Raw genomic sequence first — 23,499 nt, 5'->3', positions numbered from 1 at the left:
TGGAAGGAGGTCAAGGTGAGGGTGATAGGCCGGAGTGGGGTGGGGACGGAGAGGTCAGTAAGGAGATTGCAGGTTAGGAGGGCGGTGCTGAGTTGAGGGAACCGACTGAGACAAGGTGGGGGGAGGGGAAATGAGGAAACTGGAGAAATCTGAATTCATACCTTGTGGTTGGCGGGTTCCCAGGCGGAAGATGAGGCACTCCTCCTCCAGCCATCGTGTTGTTATGTTCTGCCGGTGGAGGAGTCCAAGGACCTGCATGTCCTCGGTGGAGTGGGAGGGAGAGTTAAAGTGTTGAGCCACGGGGTGGTTGGGTTGGTTGGTCCGGGCGGCCCAGAGATGTTCTCTGAAGCGTTCCGCAAGTAAGCGGCCTGTCTCCCCAATATAGAGGAGGCCACATCGGGTGCAGCGGATGCAATAGATGATGTGTGTGGAGGTACAGGTGAACTTGTGGCAGATATGGAAGGATCCCTTGGGGCCTTGGAGGGAAGTGAGTGTGGAGGTGTGGGCGCAAGTTTTACATTTCCTGCGGTTGCAGGGGAAGGTGCCGGGGGTGGAGGTTGGGTTGGTGGGGAGTGTGGATCTGACGAGGGAGTCACGAAGGGAGTGGTCCTTGCGGAACGCTGATAGGGGAGGGGAGGGAAATATATCCTTGGTGGTGGGGTCCGTTTGGAGGTGGCGGAAATGATGGCGGATGATACGTTGTATGCGGAGGTTGGTGGGGTGGTAGGTGATGCGGAGGTTGGTGGGGTGGTAGGTGATGCGGAGGTTGGTGTATGCAGGTCCTTGGACTCCTCCACCGGCAGAACATAACAACACGACGGCTGGAGGAAGAGCGCCTCATCTTCCGTCTGGGAACCCTCCAACCACAAGGTATGAATTCAGATTTCTCCAGTTTCCTCATTTCCCCTCCCCCCACCTTGTCTCAGTCGGTTCCCTCAACTCAGCACCGCCCTCCTAACCTGCAATCCTCTTCCTGACCTCTCCGCCCCCACCCCACTCCGGCCTATCACCCTCACCTTGACCTCCTTCCACCTATCCCACCTCCATCGCCCCTCCCCCAAGTCCCTCCTCCCTACCTTTTATCTTAGCCTGCTTGGCTACTCTCTCCATTCCTGATGAAGGGCTTATGCTCGAAACGTCGAATTCCCTATTCCTGAGATGCTGCCTGGCCTGCTGTGCTTTGACCAGCAACACATTTTCAGGGGGTATATGACAACTGTGTCAAAGAAATATTTCTCTTTAAAGGAACAAGATTGGCTGAACTGTACTTTAAGTCCTGAGCTTTCAATCACAGGAACAGAGTGGAGGCGTGGGCAGGGTACCATGTGGCTGGAGGTAAGTGTGGAAGTGTGGTCCTTTAAACCTGGAGGTAGTGTAGTGTAAGGATCAAGAACCTCAGGAGTTTGGGATAGATGAGCAACGTAACAATTTTAGGCATGGATTATGACACTGAATTTTCATATTCTTTGCAAAAATGATATTCACAGCAGCCAGTCCAGTGTGTCTATATGAATTCTCTCATGGAATCTTCATTATTATATAAGTGCCTCTTTCGGTGACCTTCTCATGGAGTCATGTTCAGGAGAGGTGTAAGTGCCCACTGGTGCTGGGACTTTGCAATGTTCACACTATTGGTGATATATTTAAACTCCAGCTGCATACCATGTCTATTACTGCGACCCAGGAACTGCTCTTCACTCTATGACCCTTTATCATTATTCCAAAGGAAATGTTCCAGACAGCAAAGGTGATAGAAATAAGGACACAAAGACCACTAATGGCAATTGACCCAGTGAGCTTCATTGTGCTGTTCACACGTTATTACAGATGCTAACTTATTCTTAACCTCCAGGACCTTTTATCCCTCTTACACAACTAACTCTCTGTCTTCTCAAATGCAGACAACAATGCACCCAGCAAAGATCCACTTCGAATCAATTGGCACCAAAGACCCTCAGCACCAGCTCTAACCTTGAAGAGATTGAAGAAAAAATGCCCCCAGGGCTCTGGTGCTTGGAGGACTGCTGGAAATGAGGGATCTGCTCAGCACGAGGCAGAAAAAGATTCCATGGTCTCCACCATTAATGGCTTTGACAAAGATGAGCAGACAGGCACAGAAGCAGTTGACAGGCTTGTCAGAAGCAGTCAGTGAACTGGATTGAAGGATGGAAATGTCCACCAATGCTATCAGTGCTACACTGGTTCCATTATGTGTGTATGTGGCCGTCTCCACAGACAGGTTGGTTACCACCACACTGTCATAGAGATGTACAGCATGGAAAACACACTTCAGTCCAACTCGTCCATGCCAACAGATATCCACTCTCATCAGGCCTGGGCCCTCTTGATCCAAACTGGCTCCAGCCAGGGTCAACTGGCCAAATCTTCCAAAACCACACAGCCAACCATAGAGGAGGCTTCCTGTGTGCCAGCTGCTAATGTTGGGACAGCACTAAGGTGTAGTGGGAAGGAAAGGAAGAAAGATAACTTACTTAGGGCATATAGATGGCGTGGTTTATTTTTATAATTCACTCACTCAAAGGATGAGGAAGCCAATGTCTAAGCCAGGATTTATTGCCCTTACCTAATTGCACAGAGGACAGTTAAGTGTCAACCGCATTGCTGCGGGCCTGGAATCACATGTAGGCCAGACCAGGTAAGGATGGCAGTTTCCTTCATTAAAGCGCATTAGTGAACTAGATGGGCTTTTCCTGACTATCAACAATGGCTGACATGGTCATCATTAGATTCTCTACCAAGTAACTGATTCCTTGAGTGCAGACAGTTTAAGATATCTCGCTACAATGTTGAGGATTGCAGCCAAAATGTTGCCCATTAATACAGACGACACTGAGGCTAAAAGCAATGTTCAGTGATTGTTCTGAGGATGGATCACGGGACGTGAAACATTATCTCTGATTTCTCTCAACAGATGCTGCCAGACCTGCTGAGCTTTTCCAACAATTTCTTTTTGGTTTCAGATTTACTATATCCACAGTTCTTTTGGTTTTTATTTTATTCAGAGATTGTGCTAGGGCATGGCCTAAAAATTCTTCCGCACTTACACCCATCTAGTGAGCAAAAGCACAGACTCAGTGATGATTCCACACATCCCTGGAAGCAAATGTTCATTCTATCCATAGCTAGGGAGTGCACTCCACCCAAGGCTAGGAGGTCTATAATGGACAGTTCACGTGTCCACTTGCCTTCCTAAGGCATTGCTCAGAGTGCTGCATCTCTCAGTTGCATCTAGTTTCTTAATAGAATGTAGCTCTACCATGGTCTCTTGGATGTCCCTTCCTGCTAATGTCCTGAATCTCATCTTTATCTTCAGAAGACTGTTACTGTACCGTCCTGCAGCCAGAATATCTCCTTTGATTTGGCTCCACTTGTGAAAGCACAGCATTTCACAATGATGCTGGACTCCCTTCTCTAGGTTACACTGTGGGGCCCCACTGGAGTGATCCAGGCATCAAAAATTCATCTTAAGAAGGCCTATGGTCTGTTCTATCAAAGCCCTGGTTGAAGTTTAAGCCATTTCATTAGGTATCTGTCAGGGATGTTGTAAAAATATCAGCAGCCATGTTTAGAGGATGTCGCCCTGGTCTTCCAACAGCTATTCTTGTATGGTCCCTGGACCTTAGATACAGCAGGAGCCCATATATTGTTGCTTCGTCCTGAGCCATTTTCTTGGTGGTTTTTATCACTGGTGGTTTGTCATTGTCTTCCATTCCGGGGACAGCGTGAGGAGAGAGGTCCCAAGTCCATCTCAACTGCAAGGGGAAATCAAAACTATTATGCTGGGTTATTCTGAACCACATATTCTGGCCACTGGACCAATGATGCTAATGTGTCCCTGCCTCTCACAAACACCCTCCATAAAGTTGTCCTTCCTTCTTTCCTCTACATTCTTCCTTCACAACTCTCTATTTTCTATTCTTTGAGGAGAACAAAATACAACAAAAGTGCAGAGACACCCAGTAGATCAGGTATCATTTCTGCAGAGTAAAAGCAGAGGTAATGTACAGCATTTTCACTGTTAAGGTGGTAATGAGAATTGGGAAAAATTCCCAGCTTTGTACAACTGCCTTGGGAAGTATTAATGCTGGAGGTAGGACCTTTATGGTCAGGGAGCAGGGACTGGCTTATTTTTGGTGAACGGACCCGAAGAAAAGTGAAAAAGCAGCCATAGCGGCTGCCACTGTGGAGGTGTGCTGTCTAAAGGGTACAACACACTGTGGCACTTCATCAAAGCTGTAGTAAAATAGAGAAAGACCCTGCAGTCCTCATCCCTCAAACCTCTCATCTATTCCAACTCCTGCTCTCAAGCAACCCCCACGTCCCAGCAAGGTATGGCATGTCTATGCCCATTCACCTACCATACTAAAAGCAATGAATTCTATGGTGGCATTGTTTTACTAAAGTTTTTTTTAAATCAAATCATTCATGGCTTTTTACTATTTTCCTTTTGACTCTAGAGCTGCAAAAAAACTGCTGGGAATATCAGATAAAGATGTGTAAATTGGAAAACAGGTAAATGGACTTCCAGAGTAGGACATCATGTATTGAGCAGTGCGAATGAGGGCTGCGAGCACTAATCTTTCACCTAGATAGGGCTAGTCAGTTTCACTTTTGGAAAGCTTCTCAGTTGGTCACATTCACTTGATGAGCACGCTGTGCTGAGCTTTCACATCATTGACTCGAGTGATTCCCACACAGATTGGGAAATTTATATACAGGTTGTTAAATCCAAAGTTCTCGATTAACTACTGAGTTAAGTGAGAGTTTGCAGATGTCCCGTTGACAGCTGTAAGGGACTTTCCTGTACACAATCTGGTTAAACCTGAAAGTGGGCAGCATCACATTGGATTCTTAAGGTAGCATCACATTTCAGGGATATGCACCTGCACCTGAATCTACTCAGGCCTCCAGAGTTTAAAATGCAGCTCATTGTCATTGGTTCCCATTACTAATTCCATTCTTTAGCTGCTAGCCCCATCCCTCTTCCTGACAGCTTTCCTAGGCTGGTCCAGACTGCTCTACCATCTGTTTGGATTTTCCTGATGGTGCTTCAAATGCAGGACACTTTAAAAATGGCAGGTAGAACTCACTCTTGAAATCCTAGATTCATTTCCAGCACATTCCACTTTTGCCAGAAAGGGGGAAGGGCACAAACCATGCAGGTCATGAATACAAACTCAGCAAAGTGCATTACAAAGTAGTCCTCAGTTCAGACCAACACAATGACTTGATACACAGAATGACAGTCATAAATTCATGAAGGAGTCATAAACACTTGTGAAAGGTGGCAAGTTATATTTAAGTGTGAATATATGAAGTGATTCAGATCTCCAGCTCTTTATAAATTGACAGGCCATCCCACTACTGGAGTGCATTGATTGATAGACTAGTAGGTGTAGTTTTAAAAAAGAAATTATGAGCCATATATTCCTGCAGCTCCAATAGCCTTCATTTTTGACTTTTGCCAATGGCTGTTATTATAGCTGAGCCTATTGTAAATGCTATTCTGAAGTTCAAGAGCTCCAAAGTCACTTATCTCTACAGGGGGCCATTGTTCATGTTTTGATTGACAATTTTAGGAGGTAATTAGCAGATTAGCTGTCTTTACTAATTGTTAGTGAGTAGAAAATTTTCTTACAACAGATTAATCAACCACATGAAGGAATTTAAAATCTTTGAATAGGTTTTACAAATGGGATATATGTTCACAATGGAAGGTGGTGTGTGAGAGAGTCCAGCTAGATTGTTAAAAGGTTGATTATTTTGCAGGCTCGTGTGGTTTGCCCAAAGTGAATACAGGGTGCATTACTATGGAGATAGCATTATGAGTTGGAATAGTATTATGAGGTGGGGGATATCTAATAGTGGCCTTTTATGTAAATTATTCAAAGAACCAAAGAAGGAATTCTAACCAGCCTGCCTCACCACTTGTCCACCACCCCCATAAACACCTCTGAATCTCAGGAAGCAGTGGGTATGACAGAATCACTTGTCAGCACACAACCATCCCAACAATCACATGTCTGCCCCTCCTGAGTGAATCTTGTTGACTGGATCTACTGCAATGGAAGATTTACAGCATGATTTTCCCACTCAATGGCAAAACGCCAGCCTGAAATATCATATTTGACAACCAACTAATTTCTTCAGATATAATCAAAACTACCAACTTGTGCTTCTGCTTTGGTTATGCCAACATCAGGGATTGACATCTGAATCCCAGAAACCTTTTTTTGTGTATGTTCAGTTGCTACTGTTTTCTGAAACCCTCAGGAACGTCTTTGTTACCTTTGGATTGGACTGTACCAACATAAACCTGGCTGATCTCTAACATTCAATGCTTCATTTACTTACTGCTTTATGACAAAAAAACACTGTCAGGCCTGCCATAACTCATACCTGCTTACCACTCACCGTTGTGCTCCCTATCCAATACTAGCTCATGGTTAAGCAACACCTCGATATTAAACATCTTATCAATCTTTTCACAAACTTCCAGAGCCCATCCCCTACTAGTTATCTGAATTCTTCTAATTCTAGCCTTTTGAGATTTCACGGTTCTAATAGTCCACCATTGGTTCCTTCGCACACATCAATGTAGGGCCTAAATACTTGAATTTTCTCCCTAAACATCTTTGATTCTCTGGTTTTCTTCCCTCCTTTAAAACATTCATTCAAACCAATCTTGTTGATCAAGATCTTGGTTAATAGCTTTAGCATCCATTTTGTGTAGCTTGATATCTAATTTTGTGCATAATACCATTATGAAGCAGCTGCAACATTTTTTCTAAATTAAAGTAGTAAACTTGTATTTCCATTGCTGTTAAAAAAAACTTAAGTTAAAAGTATTGTTAGAAATGTCATCCTCACATTAGACAAGAAATGTATAACAGAGCTGTTCCTTTAACAAGGTTATGTTGTCTTTAGGTTTTTTTTCAGAGAGGTTGTAAACAACACAGGTTTTGAGAAGTCTGAGTTTGGAAGGGTTTTAGGGCCAATTTGTTTACAGCTGAAAGATACTGATTCAGGCAGAAGGCTTTCAAGTTTACAAAAAACTTGGATAATGAAAGGGGGGTGGCTGATTCTCCCAGCTCAGCTTCTCACTGGTTTGGGGTTTTTTTTTGAATAGTGAAGAAAGGTTGCTGGAAGCAGGTCCAGACTGGTTCTCTCTCTCTGATCTCTCTCCTGTAAGAACCTGTTTAATTTTATCTTTTGTGCCAATGGAGTGTTTATGGGGATTTTTGCTAGTATTTTGGAACAACATCATTAAGTGGGATGGTCTATTGGGTTTTCGGATAGGATAAGATATTCGGTATTCTGGTTTCTGTTATTGGTGTTTCATTCGGTAATTTTGGAAATAAATTTTGTTTTGTTTAAAACTAAGTGGTTTGACCAGCTGATTCACTCCTGGAATATCCACTGTATGCATGCCTAAAACAATCAGCAAAGTTAGGTTCTGAGCTACCTTTTTGAAATGTTTTGAGGGACTGGCCTGGTCCATAACATGTGTCAGAAGCACAATTTTCTATCGCATCACCTGAAGAGTCAGCAGGGATTACAACGCTGCTGATCATGTCAACCCTGTAGCTATTTACTGCTCTGAGGGTGATTAACTGGTTCAAGAATGGATGTCTGCACATTATTTACTCACAATAACGAGACTAGGCAGCATAAATCAGCCATTAAAGTAAGGGCCTTTATTGAGTCAAGGATGGGTAGGCTGCCATAGGCTTCACTAAAATAACAAATTTGTAAGGACCATACAAGAGGGTGGTGGGATGGCTGCTCAAGGAATTTTATGTGTTCTCCAAACTGCAAAGCTGCCAATGGGAGATTATAAAATTCAGTCCCACCTTTATGCTCTTTCTGCCTCTGAGGATGACATAATCTTCTCTCTACTCTCAAATTCGAACGAAGAGCAAGGGTAGGATATTCAATTCTTCACGAATTTTCTGTCATTCAATAATATCAGAACTGATCTTTAACCTCAACTTTATTTCATTGACCTTTCCTCATATACTTTATTGTCTTGGAATTGGAAAATTAACTGATTTCTGTCTTGAAGGTATTCCATACATGAGCAGATTCACAAGGTAGAGAATTCCAAAGATTCGCTAGCCTTTGAGTGAAGGCGTTTCTCTACATCTCAGTTCTCATCATTGAATTCTTATTCTTAGACTGTGGTGCCTAGTTCTATACTTTCCAACCACAAAAGTTTTCTCCCTGTATCTATCCTGTCATGCCCTTCAAGAATTTTTTGTGTTTTAATGAGCTCACCTCTCATTCCTGTGACATTAGGAAGTATAAGGCAATGTCTCCTCACAGAACAATCCTCACATGCCCTGAATCAATTGATTGATTCCCAAAAGCTTGGCAGTTTACTGTCAATCATTATTGACCAGTACCTTCCCTTGGGAACACTTCTATCAAACCAAATCCACTTGCCAACCATCATCAATGTTCTCTCAGAAAGGTGATTTCTTGCCTCACAACCCCCCCCCAACCCCTCATTTTTTGTTGAAATCTCTTGTGAATTATCCTGATGAGCAGGGCAAAAATGCTTCAACAAAGTGAGGTTTGTTTCCAGATATATCTGATTCCTATACCAGCAATGACTATTAATCAGAAAATAGTCATAGCAGGTGGACTAACTTTAATATTTTTTTTCCCTGTGTTCAATTCCCAAAGGTCAGGTCTGTGCGCATCTTGTTTACTTATCTTCCTTCAGCAATATTTCTTTCAAAGTGCATTTTGTTATGTAGAAAAGAAACACTCCCATATCCCTCCCTACATCGCATTTCCTTCTCACGAAAATCTATAATTTAGTAAAACCCATTCAAATAAAACACAATTTTTCGTACTTGCTTCATAAATGATTATGTAACAGCTGTCATTGATCATAGAACATTTTGGCCTTAATGTGACTGAGTGCAAAAAAAATCTGTCCTTAGTCGCAGTAAACGTATCGATCACAAGAAGCATATATTTCTCAACTGCTGTCAACCTGTGCCGAAATATCTTCAAGAATTATAATCAAATTAATGTCCATTTTTAAGAATGATGCTGTATAATTTATACATAAGGTATTGACTAAAATCGTCACATCATCTAGTTATGTATGTGACTAAAATCCCAGAAATCTGCTATTTACCTCCCTTAGAAACAGACAAGTGCAGAGGGAGAAAATCAATCAAAATATTTTAAACAGTCATTGCTTTTTTTTTATTTTTACATTTGGTTCTAATAACAATTTACAATTCCAGTAATCAGAGTAATTTTCAGAGACTATATTTCCTAGGAGCAGATTGTAGTCAATTACACTGCTCTGGAGCTGGGCTCAGTTGAGGCTTTAATTGTGCTTTGGAAAATACAAAAGAAACTTAGCTCGTTACAGCTGAATTTATTGAATCCCAATAACATCATTTCTGATTTGCAAACTAATGTACACCATATTCAGAAAGGAATTTGGCATTTTTTTGCATTTATTGGAATTTAAAAATGTTTTTTGTAAGTGAGAAAAGGCAAGCTAGTCCTGAGAGAGATCTATCCTATTATTCAGGAGCAGACGACGATAAATGAAGCTGGGTCATCTTATTTCCAGCCAGGACCTGTGACCTCAACACTGGTAAATTTATCATCCTCTCCTTTTCTGCTCTCACAAAATTATCTCTCGCTGACCATTCAAAAAGGCCATTCCAAATCACCTACAATTTTTCTTTCTGTCAGAGGGTATTTCTGCAATAGGGGCTTGATGAATTAGCACCTTATGAATTCATTACAGCTGAACAGCCAGATTTTCAGTTACTTACATCTCCGTCTCTTCCCTAAGCAGCTGCCTCTCCCAGCTTCCATCTTTATCAGGTTTTCAAATAAGGATTACAGGCATTTTGAGATTATGGCTCAGTAGGAAGCAGCTGTCTGTGGTCTTCATTCTCTACTTGTAGATGTGAGTAAATATGACAGTTCTAAAGCAGCCATGCTCTGGACATGTTTTGCATTTTAAAAAAAACTAAGCAGAAAATGTACCAACAAAACCAAGATTAAATGATGTCGCTCTATTCTAATTTTTCTTCATTCCTGTTTTGTATTGTAATTTAAGTAGTTTAACCTTTGCCATTTCAAAGTAATATTTTTGCAATATGTTCAGACTACAATAAGGATAGATTATTTCTGCTATTCTTACAAAGGTCATCCTAGACAAAATAAATGCTGCAGATTATAATTCATTTTCATTTCTGAAATTCATTTATTTTATGCATTTTCAGAAAATCATTTTCAAAAGTATAAATATGCCATTCAAAATATCTGAAGGCTGAAAACTTCATTTTTGTGTTCATTGGAGGTTATGCAGTCAGAATATCTGATAATTTGTTTAATGACACCAAACCTCAAGCAGAGTTTCAGGACATGTATTAACAAATTGTGAAATAGAACCTTAATTTGCAAACTAGTTAGGTGGACAAGGTATATGCTATTTTGTTGAATCTGTTGGAGTCAAACTGAAAACTGATCTTACCAACATTGTTGGTAAAAGGTCTAGGTACAGAATATCTTACAGTGTGATGAAAACTCGCTGGATATTGTTAAAAATAGTGAAAACTTTAATGAACATTAACTCAACTTAATAATTCAGAAAATGGAATAACTAGAAAAAGCAATCATTAATCTAAAAAACCTTTGACTCCTGCGAAAGCACCAGAGTCTTACAAAAAGCACAGTAAACAGGTTGTTCTGTGAAAATGCTGTTATTGGTGGAATAAGGAAAACAATGTATCATAGACTCGAAGTGTAAACGTGATGAGGCCTGTAGCAGAAATGACCACCTTTTAAAAAGGAAAGCAATTTTAACTGCCTACTTGACAGAAATTAGGCAGATGGGCAGCTAAGCCACATAGGTTATCTACCTGCCTTGGAATTGCTGAAAGCTGAAATATCACGATTTTATCCTCTTTGATGAAACAGGCAAGGAAATCGGTCTATGGTTTGTCCTTTTTGTTGCAAGCTTAACTCAATAACCTGAAATGGGCCTCCCACTTCATCAACTCTGTGGGAAAGTGGATTGGTTCTGAGAAAGCCTTGAAAGGTAAGTATTTAATTTGATTTTTGTTACTTGTTTTTGTAAGGCTTGGAAGAGCAGCAGGAATGGTCCTTTGGGCTCTATTACAAAGACGTAAACTTCCCCAACAGAGACTCACTTCCAATTCTCATTTATTAGAGCCTCACATGGTGCCTGAAATCTATTGCTAATGTGTTCTCAAATAAACATTGGACTGAACTCCTGGAGAGTCAGCCCAGGAGAAGTGGTTACCATGCAGTCTTTATGACTGGAAGTATGATTTCACCCCTTTGGGACAGAAAGCCCAACCTCAAAGCATGGCCAAAATCAGAAGCAAGCTTGTTGTTTGCTGGTCGGTCAAGTTTGGAGGAATTATTAAATCATAGGAGAGTTCAAGCAACTACAAGTTGTTTTCATATTAATTCATTCATAACATATGAGCATCATCCTTGACTATCCAGAAGAAGCTGAGGACCATGAGGATATAGGCCATTCAGCCATTTGAGTTTATTCCAGCATTCAATGAGTTCATGCCTGATCTAAGGCCTAAGTCCATCCACCTGCCTTTGGACCATATTCCTTAAGTCCTTTTCTTAGAAAAAATTGCTTATCACAGATTAAAAATTAGCAACTGATTTAGCATCCACTGCTGTGTGTGAAACAGAGTTCCACCCTTTAGTGTGTAGAAGTGCTTCCTGACATCTCTTCTGAATGGTCTGGCCCTAATTTTTAGACTATGCCCCAATTGTAGAATCCTTAACTGGTGGAAATAGTTTATCTTCATTTGTCCTATCTTTTCCTGTTAATAGCTTGAAGACTTTGATCAGGTCACTTCTTAACCTTCTAAATTTTAAAGAAAACAAGCCTACATTATATAACCTCTCCTGGTAATTCAAGTTATAGGTCAATGATTTTGCTATGGGCCTGAGTCACACATAGGCAAGACCAGGTAAGGATAGAAAATGTCCTCCCGATAAAGACATTAGTGGATCAGGCGGGGTTTTTACCACAATCCATAGTGTTTTTACCACAATCCATAGTGAAACATTAGCCTGGGGTTCTTGATTACTAATCCAATTAACATTATCACCATACCACTAACAACTATTACATAACAACAAACTACGAGCAGCTACCTGATGAAGGAGCAGCACCCAGAAAGCTAGTGCTTCCAAATAAATCCATTGGATTAACCTGGTGTTGTGTGATTTTTAACTTTGTCCACCCCAGTCCAACACTGGCTCCTCCACATCAGAACGGCTTTACATAAGCCTTACTTTGTTGAAGCCATGATTAAAGTTCCTCTAGGTTTGATGTGTTCTTTTATATCAACAATATTGGAGGTTCTAGCCACATAGTCCCCGATATTGAACTTTATAACATTAGTACTACATCTCCTCTCAAGTTTTCTTCCGTCTTATTTACATTTGTTTTTGCGTACAATCCCATCTCTAAGCCAGTAGGTTTCACAGCTCTCCCTGATTGTGTACTTGTCACATTTAGATGATCAGTAGCCTTGCTGTCATCTTTTGAGTCTTGACTTGGATGACTTTCACTGAGGTTTCTGGTACATGGTTATTTTCTCAATTTCTGTCTCAACGTCTGGTTTATCAAATGTGTGTCTTATTGTCATATTTGAAAAGTAATAATATTCCTTCTGTTTCTATGTACAGTACCTTCTGCAGTATAAATTGAATAAGATCTCTGTTGATTATAATTACTCTAAACTATTACATCTTTTCTGCCTTGATCTTATACACATACCTTTTCTCCTTAAATTGGCTTGGATAAGCTCCTTGTACGGTATCTCTGATTGTAATTTAAACATACTGTTTTTGATCAAACTCAGTCTTGAATTTTTTGAAATTCTGGAATTCCAGCACTGGAAGTAGTTTCTTTGGGTGAGATAAGAAGCTATGTTGAGAACTTTCTACCCATCAATGTTGCCAACCTACATTGCAATGGAGCTGATCCATAATGTCAGAGTGAAATCAGAAAATTTGTGCTCTCTAGCAATCTAACAATAGTTTTATAGTCCGATTTCCCTTTTGGCTTTACAATCACACTGGAGATATCTTGAGGCCTTTACAAAGTGTACAAGCCCGTTGTTTCCATGCAAAGTATGAAGTGGGTGTTTGCAAATTGTGGACTATGATCGGTCAGCAATATCATTTTTGCAAAGAACTTCTTTAAGGCCAACATGAGTCTTAGATTTGTACTGTATAGATATTTGAGCTCAATCTACTTGGGAAAATAATCAATGACAATCACTTAGCATTGTTTTATTATAGATCATAGATTAATCTTCAGATGTTCCTATGGACATTGAGTTAAAATAAGGGGTTCCTTTGTTCAGGCCTTTGCATTTATCCTCCTAGCATTGAGAAACCATTTGTTCCCTCGACCTTCATATGCCTAGCCGTCACACACATGGCTGAATCTGTGCTTTGCATTTTGTGGTGCCTATGTAACTTTGATGCATTTTCTTCAAGATCCCTGCTGGGGTAAGACTAGAAAACCTTGACTTTTGTCATGTACCAGTGAGACATCCACAATACCAAAGTGATCCCTCTAGTCAAAGAAGATTTTCCTCACTGGACCTCCAGGATAATGATGTGGTCAAGCCTGTGTGCAATATTGGTGCATACGGATACATTTCTCATCTTACATTTGCACATGGCTAATTTCAAGCTCCTTTGAGCTTGCTGGCCATTGAGCCATATTTTTTAGTTAACTGAAATACAATTTTGTCATGAAGTTGTATAGATATAGCCTAAAATTTGTTGGATCCGCTGAAATAAAGTTAAGTAAATGGAATGAAAGGGAGAACCATTTGAGCAAAAATATCAACATATGGTGGTGACCTAATGATTAGGAAGAAGTCTTTTTCTTAAAGTGTTTGCTTTAGGTTGAAGGAATATGCATGTTTATTTACATCAAACCTTGTAGCTCAGCAATAGTGGGTTGAAATGCCAAAGTAACTCTGGAAAAGCTAAAGCTTTGTTTAAAACAGACGCAGTGAATCAGATGCGATAATGTATTATTTATCAGCTGAATTTGTGATTGCCATAGAATTGTGCCGTGTAAATATCACACAGTTGATTGGATGGCGTTGTTATGGAATAGGACAGACCACTCAAAACATTCTTAAGCGGGCAGCCCCAGACCATAATTTGTTTTGGTAAGTGTACAGAGAAAATTACCCAGAGTAAGATAGCTAGGGTGACTACTAGATATTAAAACAGGCAAAACTTTATTCACAAAATTATGCAATGAAACACAAAAAGAACAGAATAAAGAACCCCTACAGAACTCAGCCTATCCAACTAGACTTAATTATGCTGGTCTGAATATACACAACAGTCCCAATAAGCAAACTCCCTTTAAACCCCAGTATAAATGGAACACGTGCTTACAGGTTGAAGTTGAAGGGCAGAGAAAGAGAAAGAAAGAGTTTCCACACAGCTCCCTGTTGAACTTCCAACCAGCTCAAGACTGAACTAAAACTGCTCAGCTCAGCTAAAGAGCTGACCACTCCCCTTTCATTATACAGGTCACTTCTAAAACATGGCCACTTTGGCCTGAATGCTCATCTGTTTACAAATTAACAAAAGGCCTCTCAAAATCCTTTTCATCTCTGTAGCAAGCCAGACTGATCAGAGCCCGGCCTGTTTATTGCCCCTCGGAAAAAAGTCAATGACAGTCTCCTTGAGTCGAGGAACCGCTTTTAGATAAAAAAGGGACTTGCTTTGTGCCAATATATAATTGGTAAGCAGCATGTCTAAACTAATGTTTTATCTCAAACTTAATTAAGTCAAGAGATAAGCATCTTTCCAAAGTAGCACAATCAAATCTTAATGAGTTACTTGTTCAAACTGACATGGAGAACATGCTATGCTTGCCAGTTGTCAAACCAATCATTTTCTGGATACTGGAGAGTGTCAAGCCTTTGGATGTATGGTGTTTTTGTGTAAAAAGAGTATAAAGCAGCCTGTCTTACAGTAAAGAATTACAGTACAAAAGCATTTGATTGATCAATTATGAAACTGTGGGATGGAATGGGCTGACCACCTATTCTGGTCTGACAAGTCGATGTAAAAAGATTAATTTGTGACTGTAAGCATTGCATGAGTAAAATCTTTGCAGTGATTTTTACAATGTACTTTGCTTTGATTAAAAAAACATAAAAGAGGAGAAAGTGAGGACTGCAGATGCTGGAGATCAGAGTCGAGAGTGTGGTGCTGGAAAAGCACAGCAGGTCAGGCAGTACCCAAGGAGCTGGAGAATCGCCGTTTTGGGCATAAGCCCTTCATCAGGAACCTGATTCCTGCTGTACTTTTCCAGCACCACTTTCTCAACTAAAAAACATAAAAGTTTCATTTGTGATTGTAAGCACTGTGGGAGTAAGACTTTTGTGGGTTTTTTATGCTTTACTTTGCTTTAATAAGAACAATCGGTCTAATCTAATTTTAGAACTGACTTTGCTTATCCAGAGTAAACCCAATGTACCAGAGAAGGTGGGAATAAAAACCTAAAGTTAAAATCCTGATGTGTAGCATGATCAATGGTAGCTCTGGATAATTCATCTGCTGTCATTTACAGCTTGTATTGGGCGTATATCATTTCCTGGTGAATCACCTTGCTCCCAACCTGAAAATCTGGCTTCTCAGAAGTATTCTAGTGTGTTACTTTCCATGCTGTAAGAAAGCTAGGGATTTGCAGTCTGTCTCTAAGATGTCCTTTAAGGTAATTATATAACCTGAGAACTTTTCACAAGTCTAAGTGATTACAAGAGACCTACGACAGTGAGAAACTCATAATAAGCTAGCCTGTGTCATAGATTTGGCTGTTCTTAAAGTTGACTGTCCACAGCTCTATCCATGAGGTGAGTGCTGTAATTATGGTCAGTAGTGAGGTATCATAATGTTCTTAGGTAACTGATGCCATCAACATTGCTGCCTTGAAATGATATGCATTCCATCACCAAGTTTCACCTTTTTTTAAATAGCTCTCTTAAGGGTTCTATAATATATAGTAAGTCAACCAGAAGGTTTATCAACTGATTAATAATTCCAAATAAATTTTGAAGCTGTTGTAAGGAAGCAGGGTTTGGGAATTCACTAATGGCTAATGTCTGTTTTGAACCTGCCATTATGCACTTGCTATGAATAATGCTCCCTCAGGATTAAATAGAAGTTTCTGAGAACTCAAATTCTGTCAAAGCTTCTTCTTGTTGACAATTTAAGATGGCTTTAACCTTCTGTATTGACAGAGTGACCATGAACTAAGATATTGTCCATATGACATATTATTCCCTCAAGACCCTATAGAATTTTCAAAATATTTCTTTGGAAAATTGCTCCCATTAACAATATACTGAATGGTGAATAATCAAAACAAAGTCTTTCAAATTGGGTAATGAAGGTCATTAGTAATTTTGACTTTGCATTCAAAGGGACTTTCCAAAAGTTACTGTTCAGATCTAATATTGTGAACATGATCTTTTGGCAAACTTTTATTGAAGGCATCAGATGAATTTCTCTTGCCTTACTAATTTCAGTTAAGATTAGATTAGATTACTTACAGAATGGGAACAGGCCCTTCGGCCCAACAAGTCCACACCAACTCTTTGAAGAGCAACCCATTCCCCTTCCCTATATGTATCTCTGACTAATGCATCTAACACTATGGGCAATTTAGCATGACCAATTCACCTGACCTGCACATCTTTGGATTGTGTGAGGAAACCGGAGCACCCAGAGGAAACGCACAAGGACACGGGGAGAATGTGAAAAACTCAAGTCAGACAGTCGCCTAAGGTGAGAATCAAACTTGGGTCCCTGGTGCTGTGAGGCAGCAGTGCTAACCACTGAGCCACTATACCGCCCCTTTTAAGCTTCAAAAATGTGAAGAGTGCTTTTAAATTTAGGAACTATAGACTTAATAACAGGAGAAAAGACTCCCACTTTCATCATATCTTCAGTTGGAGTTGGACTCTTCATGACCAGGTGTTGCATCATCCTAGGCATGAAAAGGCACATATGTTTGGCACCTTCTTTAAAAGTGGTGCCATTGTTAATCTTGCATCTTTCTGGACATTAAATAAATTTGGAAAGTCTTTTCTGAAGAGATTCCTGGATTTTTGTTGCTTAACCTCTTCCACTTTACTGATCAGATTGTGGTCTTTACAAGCTGTTCCACTTAAAAGAGAAAATGTTCAAGGTTTGTGCGAAGATTTGTAGCTCGGGTGCTCATTGTTGTGGTTCTGTTCGCCGAGCTGGAAGTTTTTGTTGCAAACGTTTCATCCCCTGGCTAGGCGACATCACCAGTGCTTTGGAGCCTCCTGCGAAGCGCTTCTTTGATGTTTCTTCCGGTATTTATAGTGGTCTGTCCTTGCCGCTTCCGGGTGTCAGTTTCAGCTGTCCGCTGTAGTGGTTGGTATATTGGGTCCAGGTCGATGTGTTTGTTGATGGAGTTTGTGGATGAACCCAGAGGCATGGCATTCATCCACAAACTCCATCAACAAACACATCGACCTGGACCCAATATACCAACCACTACAGTGGACAGCTGAAACTGACACCCGGAAGCGGCAAGGACAGACCACTATAAATACCGGAAGAAACATCAAAGAAGCGCTTCGCAGGAGGCTCCACAGCACTGATGATGTCTCCTAGCCAGGGGACGAAACGTTTGCAACTAAAACCTCCAGCTCGGCGAACAGAACCACAATAAAAGAGAAAATTCCTGATTTTATACAACATGCATATTTCAAATATCTGCTTTCTTTTTTCTGTTGCCAGACTGTTGCTTATAACTTCCCCTTGACTTTTAACTTAATCCTTCCCCAATCGTGTAACTGGGCTGCTGTTGGTTGAAGTCAATGTATTGATAACTATTGATACACTCACTCCAGTATCTAGTTGAAGATTGTTGATCTATCTATTGATGTATCTCCATTCCAGAATGCATGATGAAGGTTATTGATTTCACCTTTTTTATTTGCTTCCTTTTCTGGTGAAGATGCTTCAACTCTGTTAATAGCTCATTGCATGGAGACTTTTCCTTTCATAACTTTGAAGGTGAAGGTTTTCATTTACACATCATTACAAAATGGTCCATGTTTCTGAAATGAAAGCATTCTGATTTGCTTGTAGGACACTGTCCATTTCTGCATGTCTTTTTTGGTGCCACAGCAATGCAGGGCTTTATGGTGTCTTACACTTTTCCTTCTCAAATGTATTTTATTTTCTGATGCTTGTTTTATATTCCTAAGTTTAAGGAAATATGCGCTCATTGACAGTTTTATGAACTGAGTATTATCCTGCTCTGAACATTGCTTCCTATCCCATTCAATAATTACATTGAGTGGATGAAGTCCAGGACATCTGTTGGTCTCACTGCTGTATTGCTTTTCCTCGGATGAGGTCTTCCTTAGACTAGGATCAGTATAATTGGGGTTGATCCACAAAAAAACAACTGCAATATGGTCTTGCATTAATTCTGCTTTTAGGTCTCCACATTCACATCCTTCAACAGTCTGGAAAGTCAACAATAAAAGCATTTACCTACTCATCTGATTTCTGTAGCCTTCCGTTGAATTTGACCCTTTCCAAAGGCTTGTTTCAACTCAGATTGAAATAGTTGTCAGAGGCTTTGAAGACTTCTTGAATTATCTGATATCTCATCTATCCCCAGTCTTGTACTAAAGTGGAGTAGCTATGGAGGAAAGTAATGTGTTTGAGCTTCAGACTTGCTGTCCAATCTTGAAGCAATTTGAAACCTTAAATCTTTTTCTTCAAATCACCAAGTTTTTAGCTTTCCCAACTGCCTCTCATATAGTATAAATTTCAGATGTGTTAATTTTCTAAGTTTTCTACACAGTTTACTTGATGTTTCAAGTTCTCCTTCCAGTACTGGGCACCTTCCTGTACTGTTCAGACTCACACAAATACCCATTACACTTATTGGCTTTCCTTGGACAATCTCTCAGTTAGTCGAGGTATTGCTTTCTTAAGTCATATTCCCTCTGTTGGGGACAAATGGGCATTGCCACAGCCATGCAGGGAAACCTGTGGAGCTGACTGCTGCTATAGGCTTTTCTCATGATGTTGAGTTAATCCATGTGGTACCAGGCTGTGGCCCTTCAATAAATATTAAGGCCCACTTAAGTTCTCAATCATTTGACAGTCACCAAACACCATCACATTGCTGATATAATTGTGATGGGGTCAGGGGTAATCAGATAGCAAACAGGCCATCCACTGGATTTAACATCCCTTTCAGCATCCACCAACCTGCTTTTAAAGCCACTGTCTGGGGCGTGTTAAAATTAGTTCATAATTTGGCTCCAAAATGAAAGATCTCCCCAGTGGAGTTTCGATTGATCCGCACCTCAAAATTAAATGCCTAGGTAATGTGGAAGTGATTATTTGATTCAGTCTTGGCCAAGGGTTATGGTATCTTGGATATGCAACAGAAAGGATTTCTTAGTCCTGTGTCCTCAGTGCTACAGCGGGCGCACAGAGAGGGGAGCCGGAAGGTAAGCGGAGACCAATTTAAATTAACGTTTTTCTTTTAGCAGTCTGTGTTTTTTTTTACAACTAGGAGCGGGAACCCAGAAATCATCATCAGAGGCTTCTGGGAAGGTAAGAAGTTTGATTTAAAAGCACGTACCTCTGAGGTTTCGACCTCAGTGCTACAGCGGGCGCACAGAGAGGGGAGCCGGAAGGTAAGCGGAGACCAGTTTAAATTAACATTTTTCTTTTCGCAGTCTGTGTTTTTTTTTACAACTAGGAGTGGGAACCTGGAAGTTGTCAACAGAGGCTTCTGGGAAGGTAAGAAGTTTAAGTGGAGAAGGTGGGACCTGTACAAGCAGGACGGGTTGCACCTGAACCAGAAGGGCACCAATATCCTGGGGGGTAGGTTTGCTAGCACTCTTCGGGGGGGGTTTAAGCTAATTTGGCAGGGGGATGGGATCCGGACTTGTAGTCCAGCAAGTAGGTTAGCTGTTTTTCAGGATGTCCAAGAATGTAGGGAGGCTGTGGAGAAGGTATCACTGACAGGGAATACTTGCGGACACAGAGATGGGCTCAAGTGTGTATACTTCAACGCAAGGAGTATCAGAAATAAGGTGGGTGAATTTAAGGTGTGGATCGGTACCTGGGACTACGATGTTGTGGCCATCACGGAAACATGGATAGAAGAGGGACAGGAATGGTTGTTGGAGGTTCCTGGTTACAGATGTTTCAGTAAGATTGGGGGGGGGGTAAAAAAGGAGGTGGGGGTGGCATTGCTAATTAGAAATGGTATAACGGCTGCAGAAAGGCAGTTCGAGGGGGATCTGCCTTTGGAGGTAGTATGGGCTGAAGTCAGAAATAGGAAAGGTGCAGTCACCTTGTTGGGTGTTTACTATAGGCCCCCCAATAGTAGCCGAGATGTGGAGAAACAGATTGGGAAACAGATTTTGGAAAGGTGCAGAAACCACAGGGTAGTAGTCATGGGCGATTTTAACTTCCCAAATATTGAATGGGAAATAGATTTTGGAAAGGTGCAGAAACCACAGGGTAGTAGTCATGGGCGATTTTAACTTCCCAAATATTGATTGGAAGCTCTCTAGATCAAGTAGATTGGACGGGGCGGTGTTTGTGCAGTGTGTCCAGGAAGCTTTTCTAACTCAGTAAGTAGATTGTCCGACCAGAGGGGAGGACATATTGGATTTGGTACTTGGTAATGAACCGGGACAAGTGATGGGCTTGTTAGTGGGTGAGCATTTTGGTGATGGTGACCACAATTCCGTGACTTTCACCTTGGTTATGGAGAGAGGTAGGTGCGTGCAACAGGGCAGGTTTTACAATTGGGGGAAGGGTAAATACGATGCTGCAAGACTGGATCTGAGGAGCATAAATTAGGAGCATAGGCTGTCAGGGAAGGATGTCGTTGAAATGTGGAACTTTTTCAAGGAACAGATATGACGTGTCCTTGATATGTATGTACCTGTCAGGCAGGAAAGAGATGGTCGTGTGAGGGAACCTTGGTTGACGAGGGAGGTTGAATGTCTTGTAAGGAGGAAGAAGGAGGCTTATGTAAGGTTGAGGAAACAAGGTTCAGACAGAGCGTTGGAGGGATACAGGATAGCCAGGAGGGAGCTGAAGAAAGGGATTAGAAGAGCTAAGAGAGGGCATGAAAAATCTTTGGTGGGTAAGATCAAGGATAACCCCAAGGCCTTTTATGCATATGTGAGAAACATGAAGATGACGAGAACGAGGATAGGTCTGATCAAGGACAGTAGTGGGAGACTGTGTATTGAGTCGGAAAAGATAGGAGAGGTCTTGAATGAGTACTTTTCTTCAGTATTTACAAATGAGAGGGACCGTATTGTTGAAGAGGAGAGTGTGAAACGGACTGGTAAGCTAGAGAGATACTTGTTAGGAAGGAAGATGTGTTGGGCATTTTGAAAAACTTGAGGATAGACAAGACCGCGGGCCTGAAGGGATAAATCCTAGGATTATGTGGGAAGCAAGAGAGGAAATTGCAGAACCGTTGGCAATGATCTTTTCGTCTTCACTGTCAATGGGGGTGGTGCCAGGGGACTCGAGAGTGGCGAATGTTGTGCCCCTGTTCAAAAAAGGAAACAGGGATAACCCCAGGAATTACAGGTCAGTTAGTCTTACTTTGGTGGTAGGCAATGTAATGGAAAGGGTACTGAGGGATAGGATTTATGAGTATTTGGAACGACACTGCTTGATTAGGGACAGCCAGCACAGATTTGTGAGGGGTAGGTCTTGCCTTACAAGTCTTATTGAATTCTTTGAGGAGGTGACCAAGCATGTGGATGAGGGTAGTGCAGTGGATGTAGTGTACATGGATTTTAGTAAGGCATTTGATAAGGTTCCCCATGGTAGGCGTATGCGGAAAGCCAGTAGGCATGGGATAGTGGGAAGTTTGGCCAGTTGGATAGAGAACTGGCTAACCGGTCGACGTCAGAGAGTGGTGGTAGATGGTAAATATTCAGCCTGGAGCCCAGTTACAAGTGGAGTTCCGCAGGGATCAGTTCTGGGTCCTCTACTGTTTGTAATTTTTATTAACGACTTAGAAGAGGGAGTCAAAGGGTGGGTCAGTAAATTTGCAGACGATACGAAGATTAGTGGAGTTGTGGATAGTGAGGAGGGCTGTTGTCGGCTGCAAAGGGACTTAGATATGATGCAGAGCTGGGCTGAGGAGTGGCAGATGGAGTTCAACCCTGTGAAGTGTGAGGTTGTCCATTTTGGAAGGACAAATAAGAACGTGGAATACAGGGTTAACGGTAGGGTTCTTAGTAAGGTGGAGGAGCAGAGGGATCTTGGGGTCTATGTTCATAGATCTTTGAAAGTTGCCACTCAGGTGAATAGAGCTTGTAAGAAGGCCTATGGTGTATTAGCGTTCATTAGCAGAGGGATTGAATTCAAGAGTCGTGAGGTGATGTTGCAGCTGTATAGGACCTTGGTAAGGCCACATTTGGAGTACTGTGTGCAGTTCTGGTTGCCTCATTTTAGGAAAGATATGGAAGCTATGGGGAGGGTGCAGAGGAGATTTACCAGGATGTTGCCTGGAATGGAGAATAGGTCATACGAGGATAGTTTGAGAGTGCTAGGCCTTTTCTCATTGGAATGGCGAAGGATGAGGGGTGACTTGATAGAGGTTTATAAGATGATCAGGGGAATAGATAGAGTAGACAATCAGAGACTTTTTCCCTGGGTACAACAAGAGTGTTACAAGGGGACATAAATTTAAGGTGAAGGGTGGAAGGTATAGGGGGGATGTCAGGGGTAGGTTCTTTACCCAGAGAGTGAATCATTGGTGACCTTTAAGCGGCAATTGGATAGGTACATGGATAGGTGCTTAAGCTAGGACAAATGTTCGGCACAACATCGTGGGCCGAAGGGCCTATTCTGTGCTGTATTGTTCTATATTCTATGTTCTATCTTCAAAACTGTGTAGGCAAAATAAACAGAACTATTGAAGAAACTAATGTATCTTGCATCAATGAATAAGAAATTCTGTGCCAGAATTGTTTAAAATAACATAACCAGCTGAGAATTGATTGGCTGAGAATTGTGGAAAGAACAATTTGGACACCAAGCAGAAAATTGCACGAGTTGAGGACATTATCAAAGTAAAAGTGGAATCCATGTGCTTTGTAGAGTCTCCTATAGGTTTTTAGTATTACAGATGGCGGTGGGATAGATTTAGTAAGAAAGCTTCAAAGAACAGGAATTGATGTCCAAGGGCTTTTCCGACAGTGGCACAGCTTGGTAAAGGTAGGCACATGTGCAATAAGATTCAAAATATTAGGGGATTTAATCCAGGAATTCAGAATTGGGGGAAAAGCATTGACGCAAGGTCAAGTGATATATGGAGGACCCAGATTGAAATGAATATAT

This window comes from Hemiscyllium ocellatum, chromosome 10 (genome assembly GCF_020745735.1).
Source record: "Hemiscyllium ocellatum isolate sHemOce1 chromosome 10, sHemOce1.pat.X.cur, whole genome shotgun sequence".
Classification (NCBI taxonomy): Eukaryota; Metazoa; Chordata; class Chondrichthyes; order Orectolobiformes; family Hemiscylliidae; genus Hemiscyllium; species Hemiscyllium ocellatum.
The sequence above is the reverse complement of the archived record's forward strand: the minus strand, read 5'-3'. Positions refer to the sequence as shown.